The sequence below is a fragment of the Conger conger genome, chromosome 11 (genome assembly GCF_963514075.1).
Source record: "Conger conger chromosome 11, fConCon1.1, whole genome shotgun sequence".
NCBI lineage: Eukaryota > Metazoa > Chordata > Actinopteri > Anguilliformes > Congridae > Conger > Conger conger.
The window spans coordinates 47740135-47748985 of NC_083770.1; the positions used below are offsets into that span (position 1 = coordinate 47740135).

Below are 8851 nucleotides of genomic sequence, written 5' to 3' on the forward strand. Positions count from 1 at the left end.
ACGGCTATGGAGATGCGTGGGCCGCAGGGTGCGGACTCAGCATACCGCTCTAATGTAGGGGCGCACGGTCCACGGTCCTGGATGCAGCTTTTCATTCAAACCAATTACCTCAGTTTGTTTTCTGAAAACCTTGCTGGTTCACTCCTTTACTGGAGCACAGTGATATCTTTAGGACACACTGGCAGACTGTGTCGGTGTCCATAGCTGGGGCTCATACAGGTGTCAGATCACCATACAAATTAAGTAATTAACAGCAGAAGTTGGCACAAAATCCTGAAACGGATCGGCCCTCGCTGTGTGTACACACCACTTGAGCCAGTCTGACCCCAGCACCGCGGTGTGTTACCGTGACAGAGACGGCCTCCAGGCCGGTCTCATCTCCAATCAGCTCTGGAGCCTCAGAAGCGATTGGGGGAAAAGAATCTTCTGAGGACGATTAGCAGACAGATGCCCTGTCAGAGAGACCTTTCTTCCAGAACGGTCTTTACAGCTGCTACTCCGATACAGTGTGTGCACTCCTGCTACCCTGGATCTGTCCCTGTTCCACTCCTTAGTCTCCTACACCGACGTTGAATGTTGGAGAGAGAGAGAGAGAGAGAGAGAGGAGAGGCTTAAAAAAAAAAAAAAGAAAGTAATCCAATGAAATAAATAAACCCAGAAGAATAGCAGGAACGTGATTAATTCATTTCAGAAGGCCGCTCAACGGTAACGGGGAGAAACCAGCACAAATCAGTCATCTTGACAATCGTAATGCCATGTGGGATGCATCAATTTCCTGCTAAAAGGGAAAGGCTTTGATGGCCCCTGTCCCAGCGGACTGACAGGCAGCACCTGTCAGCATCCTCAGGGGTTTTTTTTCCCCCCCTCCCTTTCCCTTTCCACGAGAAGGAGGAACGCGGCGCACCCGCTCGTAGCCTGTTTTCTCTCTGTCTTTTGCTTTTAAGAAACCTGCTAATCTGTGGAAAAAACAGGAGCCCAGGAGAGCGGCGCGGAAGTTAGCGGAGCAGCGTTAATGGAGTGCAGAGCGCCTGCCACACACTGCAGCCGCGCGGAGCGTCTGAGGGAAACGGAGGACGCCATTGTCTCGCTGGAGCCCTGGGACTCCCGCACTGAAAGGAATCAGAAAGACACTCCGGCACACTTGTCACTCCGCATAATGAAGATCCTCTCCCACTGGATGCCGACAATGATGCTCAACCGAAAAAAGATTTATTTATTTATTTATTTTGTTATTTTTTTTTCAAAAGGAGACAAAAGCTGTTTATACATATTTTATTGTGGTCACATTAGGTTAACACCTGTTAGTCACATTGCTTGGAGTGAAAGGATGGTAATCCGGGATATAAACGACGAGGAACGGGGGATGAGACACAACACAACCCCCCCCCCCACCCCCAGCCCCCCAATTCTGCCCCAGAATGTGCTCCTCACATCTCCACTAAACAGACAGCATGGAACAGACAAACCCCCCCCCCTAATCCTGCTCTGTGCGCAGTAATGCACTAAAGAAAATCTAAAGGACATGGACATTTTCAAATTTTTTTTTTGTTTCTTCAATGGCTCCATTTAACCACAACCGTGTTCTGGAGCTTCGCAAAGAATCCATTACAGATCATAAGAGGGAGACCAAACGCACCCTGTAAACACCGGGTTAGGGTGGGGGGCTTTGAGCACACAGGGCCTGGGGGCCCATGGAGCTGCCCGTAGGGGAGAGGGCGAGGGGTACTCCACCAGAGGGCTGTCACAGGGAGGAGAGGGCGAGGGGTACCCCTCCAGAGGGCTGTCACAGGGAGGAGAGGGTAAGGGGGGTACCCCACCAGAGGGCTGTCACAGGGAGGCAAGGCCGAAGCCCTAGGCTCAGGTGAGAACCTGGTTGGTGCCTTGCATGGCAGCCAATCGCCGTTGGTGTGCGAGTGTGTGTATGAATGGGTGAATGAGAAGCATCAATTATACTTCTCATATATATATATATAGGTGCTATATAAGACGCCAGCCATTTACCAAGAAGCTGTTCCAGAGGGAGGTACCGCACCAGAGTGCTGTTCCAGAGAGAGGTACCCCACACAGGCACCCCCACCCGCCCCTGCAGGCCCCTGCCAGCACGGAGGCCTTCAGCGACCGAAGCCCTCCCACAGAAACGACCTCTACACCGCCATGCACAGTGTGCACCCTTTCAAAAATAAACAGCTACAAAGTCTGGAAACACCGGCTTATCAAAAAAACATCATTCAAGCGCAGCGCCCGTCTGCCAGCTCTGGGGAAAGGGATAGAAAATGTGTTTCTATCCTAAACAAACAAAGCAAAAGAGAAAAAAAAAAAAAACCCTCTTTCCTTCATGAACACTAAAACGATCATCTCATATAGATTTAAGACTTATTTTAATCAAAGTCAGAGCAATGTCCTTAAGACACCAAAAACAGCATGAAGAGAGAAATAACTTAATTTAAAGGAAAAATCAATGAGAAGTGAATAAAGCACAATTTGGGTGTGCAGAGGGAGCGAGTGGGGGGGTGGGGGGGGGAAGGTTCAAGGACACAGCGACTGACAGACGAACAGACAAGCCGCTCGCCCAGGAGAACAGACACGGCCGACCGCACGAAGGACAGATTCCAACAGATACGAAAGTCCAGGGATAACGTGCTGGAGCAACAGCGTGTGTGTGTGTGTGTGTGTGTGTGTGTGAGTGTGTGTGTGAGTGTGTGTGTGAGTGTGTGCGCGTGTGTGTGTGTGTGTGTGTGAGAGTGTGTGCGTGTGTGTGTGTGTGTGTGTGTGTGTGTGTGAGAGAGAGTGTGTGCGTGCGTGCGAGTGCGAGTGTGTGTGTGTGTGTGTGTGAGTGTGTGCGTGCGTGTGAGTGTGTGTGTGTGTGTGAGAGAGTGTGTGTGTGTGTGAGAGTGTGTGCGTGCGTGCGAGTGTGAGTGTGTGTGTGTGTGCGTGTGAGTGTGTGTGTGTGTGTGTGTGTGTGTGTGTGTGTGAGAGAGAGTGTGTGTGTGCGTGCGTGCGTGTGTGTGCGTGTGTGTGCGTGAGAGAGTGTGTGCGTGCGTGCGAGTGTGTGTGTGTGTGTGAGAGTGTGTGCGTGCGTGCGAGTGTGAGTGTGTGTGTGTGAACACAAAAAACGGGGAACGAGACAGACCGCGGAGAGAACAGGGCCAGACGTCCCAAAAACAGAACAGGACAGGATCATAGGGAGACTACAGGTGACCCCCCCCCCCCCCCCCAAACTACAGGACGTACCCCGTTCCATTCTGGCCAGTCTCAGAATGAGTCACTGTTCTAGTTTATGTGCTGAAGACCTTAATATAGAGGCCACAACGACGAAGCCACTGTACACTATATATAATATATTCAATTATAATAACAGATTAAGACATCTTACAGGAAATTAAAAGTGCAGCTCTGCTACTGATATTTATGAGTATACCTCCCTTGGTAAATGTAATAACAACAATATATTGACTGAATTATCATATTGCCATCAATCAACCACACAGAAAATTATTTTAGTGCGCCCTTTCCCAGGGAAACCTTGGTACATATTGAATATTGCATGCATAAATAAATATCTTCCCAATGTCAGCGCTGTCCTTCAATCCTTCCCGCGCTGGTCACACCGCTCAACATGCGACCGCTCAACACGCGACGGAAATGGGACCTTCACACTCATTAATTCGCCTTTAAATTGCATTAGGCTCGCGATCTCAAAGAGTGATGCGCTGTCGAGTCAAGATTCCTAACCGCAACCATTCAAACCACATGAACTCGACAGAATTATGAGATAAGACCAGTCAGGCTAATTAGCTGTCAAGCCATGATGTATTAATATAAGTCACTTCCCGGGAAAAGCTGCAATTACTTCGCATTTAATTGCAAAGTAAGACTCGGCAAGGCCAACATGTTTATTTACGGGCCTGGTGCCTGCTTACACGGGGGTAACTTGGCCCTGGGTGACGAGGAGCGGAAGGGAAAAGTAGACAGGGAAAGAAACAATGCAAAATGGATGGGGGCAAGGTAATTCAGTGACCTAGATATTAGGCCATTCTCGATACCCAGTGGTCGAAACATCACATTGAGTTAAAGCCACCGCAAGGCGAGAGAAGCATAATTTGTTTAGGAAAGGATCAGCCACATAGCTAATACGGGCACAATTTGCTCAGCGGGTCATAAATGTACAGTAGGGCAGTAAATGAGGCGATTCTCCCCCCCCCCTCAGGTGAAGCCGGGACCGAAGACTCATACATCACCGGATGTTTTATTCAATAGAACAGAACAGGCGCGGTGGCAGGTGTTGCGGCCTGATGACGGGAGGCACTCGTCTCCTTTATGCCGAGAACCCTGTTAGATTCAATGTCATCCCGGTGCCTTGCCAAGCCCTCGGGTACCGCGGCAGAAAGAGAGCCTTCCGGAGTGACAACTGACATCTCGCAACCGAAACTATCTGTAGCTATAGCCGTACCGCGGCGCCATTAAAGTTGAGCTATACAGAGAGAATGGGACCGTAATGCCATGGAGACCCAGCCAGCCCGCTGGCCAGGAATAATAATAATCATGAGCAAAAAAAAATATTTAGATTAATGACAATGACAAACGCAATAAGCAACAATAGTAATACATTTGAATAAAATAAACCGTAGCCTATGTGCAGCCATGAATAATAAGCGAGTGAGAGTCGAAACAGATGGGAAATGTTGCTATACGGGAGAAAAATACAAGTTAGAAACTCGAGTGGAATAAAGGGGTGACACGGACGCGTTCGCCGAGTTCTCGCTGAACTGGATCATATCGTCCCGGCGAAATTAACTGCGAAATTAAAAATGAAGATTAAATTGCGGTGAAGCGGATGGGGCAGTCCACTGGGTGGTCAACTCTGGAGCCATGCGCCAGTCCCCCCTGCCTGTGGGGGTTAGATTCCACAGCAGCGGCGCCTTCTGGGCTAGGATCCGTCTCCATACCTCTCAGAAAGTACGAAGGTGCGCTCTTACTTTTTTTTTTTTTTAAGAAAATGAACAAGTTTCCAGCGCTCAGGTAGGCTACTGTCGCGACATACACCCCAAGACTTTTTGCAAGGTGGGACCCTTTTGGTACAGGCTAAACTAAACACACATTAATGATTGTTCGCTCCAATTACTACAATTAGTTAAATGCTCATGAAAATATTTGCAGACAGGCGTATTTTAATTTATAAATAAGCCTGTAACCAGGACATGCACTGACGACCAAGTAGGCTCAATAAAACTTCAAAGGTCTTTTTCAGAATTGAAACAAAAAAAAAAAACAAGAAAATACTTCCGCCTGGTACCGAAAAGGGGCAACATCAAACCATCGCCTTCTCGCAACCAGTGACCGTCCATAACAACAACAACACATGTCAATCAGTCGGATGGGACATTCTAAGCCGTTACTTAAAAAGAATAAAACACAGCCATTTATACATGTATTGCGCAAACACAAAGCTCCCCATGGACATATCAAATACCTTTAAACTGAACAGCGGACACATACGCTGCTATATCCAACACAGAATTAAATGTCCATTATTATTCATTACTGTAACACACGAATAGGGTGGCTCCATATATAAAAAATGACATTTAAAATTTTAAATGTCATTTTGCAGCTGTGGGCAGCGTAGGCCTGAAAATGAAGCTAAAGCAATTATTAGTGTGCGGAACCGGGAAACACAGCAGCCCTGGAGAAAGTTACTACCCTAGTAAGTTTTGACTCTCGTTCCAAGTCGCTTCGACAAAAGATACAGCGTTACAGCAAGTTCACAGGGGTACTGAAACAGTTGAATGGGTGGAAAAAAAAAGTTTCAAATGGGCGACAGCCCGTGATAATGCCTTTTCCAACTGACCTGTGTTCACAGACAAGCGAAACCAAGTGCCCCCGGGTATACTTTAACCTGTCTTCTTGCAAGTGTGTTTAAAGATTAGATCGTTGAGATATGGAAACAGCCTGTTCTTGGAAGCCGCTCCAATTTCCAATACAGCCGAGGGCGCACTTAGGTCTGGGTGTTGACCACATTCAAATCATTGTGTGGAAACCGTCAAACTGAACATAAAAAAGGGCAACGTCGCAAATGCACTGGCTAGATTACACGGCGGTTTGTCCGACGCTGGAACTTCCCAGATAATGCATTTAAGACTGTATTTTTCCGACGTGATAATGATACTGGCTGTAAGCATATGGGTTTCGTCCCACAGGATATTAGAGCCTTTCTCAAGAGCGCTTTTAAGATGGAATAACTTTCCGTGCGATACTTAATAAGGAAACAGGGCGACGGTGACGGTCAGGGTTTGAAAGCATTAGCTAGCTAATTGCTGCTGTAACAATTTCCCGTCACCCGTTCTCTGAAAAATAATTTGACACATCGAGGCGTGCAGAAAAGAATTTCACACCCCAGCAAGAGGCTCTCGGCGTCCAAATATTACCTAGCTGCTTTGCCATAGGTGCAATTTCAACCATCCGCGTCCCCGGCCGTATATTTAATTGCTCGGCATCCGTTAAGAGGCCAATACTACACATCAAAGCGGCTCTTTCAGCCATTCAGATTCTGACACCTTGATTTTTACAGCACTTCCTTTATTGCGGCGCACATGCATCTCTGAAAACAATTAAATGTTTGCTGCATGAAAGAGAAATCGCATTTCAGAGAACACCTCTTGCTTCCCATTTATAGTCTGCAGACAATTTAGATTTGACAAAGGCAGTAAAAATTTACATACAACAGCCCTTGTTAGCTATAGCCTACGCAGTCATTTCAACACATTTACCTATCAACAGCTAACTTAAATAGCCTACCCCAGTGCATGCGAGAATAAAATGAAAAATAGCTTATATCACACTCCACACAACTACTTTGTACAGACAAGAGATAATAGATAAGGTCTGGTCAATGTTTTCAAATGCAACATTTCACTCATTTCATAGCAAAGGGGAAAAAAAAGAAAAGAATAATATTTACCATAAATCGTTTGGTGGTGCAGGCTAGAATTCCATGCAGGTTGCTGCGCCTCGCCAGCGTCTTCAGAACGATGCGGTCCAGAGAGAAATCAAAGGTTTCATCCCGTATTCCAGAATCCAGTAGTAATCCTAAATATTTATTTCACTACTTTCCCTGGAGCTAAAGCGTATTCAGTTTTACCCCTCTCTCTCTCCCCCCTTTTTGATGAACACAAACGGCAGTGGACAACGAATTCAAGTTCCAAATCGACGCTCGTTTAGTTGGGCTATTCGATTTTCTCCACGATTCGGTAATCCAGACAGACGAATGTGGTCGGTTCTGATACGTTTCTCTGCCCGTTTGAACGAATGAATGAATGAAAAGAAGAAAAGAAAAAAACCCACCGTCAGCAATTCCAGGAAGGGAACGCGTTAGCTAATCGTTCCGATTAACTGCGGTCTCAGCTAATGCATATAGCCACTGAACCTTTTGCTCCCCGAAACAAAGTATCGAAACGATCCAGCTTCTCTTTTGCCCTTTTCCTTCGTCGTTTGTTTTCAGAAGCAATCTCTACAGTGAGATTTCATAAAAAGAGGGCGGGCGACAAATATAAATCCAGCAACAAATATTATGCTTCCCCAAACACAGTTGATGATGAATAGGCTACGTATAAATAAGTGCTTTACGGTTCATTCGGATCCACCTGCTATGTGCAATTTTCTCAAACAGGGCTACCAGTGCAGCTAGCTAAATCGCAATTATTATACCGAGAAGCTCAATCACTGGAATCCCGGACAGTTTTTTAAGGCTAAATCCTTTTCATAAATTGAAGCCAAGTGAAGCAAGCGAAGAAACCCTATGTTTTCTGGATGAAAAGCCCTGTTTGTTTGACTGGTTCTCCGAAGCTGTTCCTTCATCCCTTGATCGGAGACCCCCTTGTCCCCTTGAATAAAAATCCTGCTTTCAAATTACAAAAAAAAAGGTTCAAAAAGACTCCTACGTGCTGTTCCCGTCATAGATCTAATTAAAAAACGGTTAGCGGTTATGCCAGATTAATAAATTGGATGCTCCGGGCAGCTTTCTCTCCTTACAGGCGTTCCTCCTTTCCCCTGCACCGAGCTGCCGAAACTGACAATAACCCGGAACGAAGCCGACGCTCACAGTTCCACAGACCGCCCACCGACCAATCATTCCACAGAGGGGATTGAAACATTCCCACGGGCCGGCCAATCATTGGTAATAGAGGGCTGTTACCACGGTGACGCCGTGAGCGTCCGGGCGACAAGTCCGAAACCACGTTGTTTATTCGCGGAAAAATTTAAAGGACCAAATAACTAGTATAGGCTATCGAGGTAGCTATTCAAACTCCCCAAATAGTTTACATTTTAATGACTAGCAGCGCAGGTTTCGCATGCATTTTCGTTTGAATTTCATAGAATGGGGATACAAGTCTCCCAAGGTTGGTTTACATTTCCAAGGCTACAAGTTATCTTAGTGTGTTTCCAGCATGTAATTTGGAAGACATACTGGGTTGTTTTCAGGGATGGGAAACCACAGAATTAGCCAGCAGTGATCATTATAAATACACCGAAAAAAAAATCAATAAAGCAGCAATAAAAATAGATAGGTTATGTCCATATTTAGAAATGTTAGATGGTTAAAAAAAGGTAGCCTATATTAAAATCACATAAGCACTTTATAAACTACAATAAATGCTAGCTTTGATGATCTTTCCTTATTGCTTCATAGGCAGATAGCGAGCTAACTTCATAATATGTAACTTTATATTATTATGATTATGATTATTATGATTATGATGATGATGATGATGATGATTATTATTATTATTATTATTATTATTGTATTTAAATCAGTAATATTATATTATTTTATATTATTATTATTGGTCACAGT

The 8851-nt window shown here is 45.6% G+C and overlaps 1 protein-coding gene across 1 annotated transcript in view; it reads right to left on the reverse strand.

Annotated features, from left to right (window-relative positions):
* The window catches only part of fam222aa (family with sequence similarity 222 member Aa), a 62629-nt gene extending 54581 nt beyond the window's left edge, over positions 1–8048 (reverse strand). The window contains exon 1 of the mRNA XM_061261559.1: positions 6959–8048. The gene's annotated coding sequence lies outside the window, so the exon portion shown is untranslated. The remainder of the gene's footprint in view (positions 1–6958) is intronic.
* Positions 8049–8851: the final 803 nt, after the last annotated feature.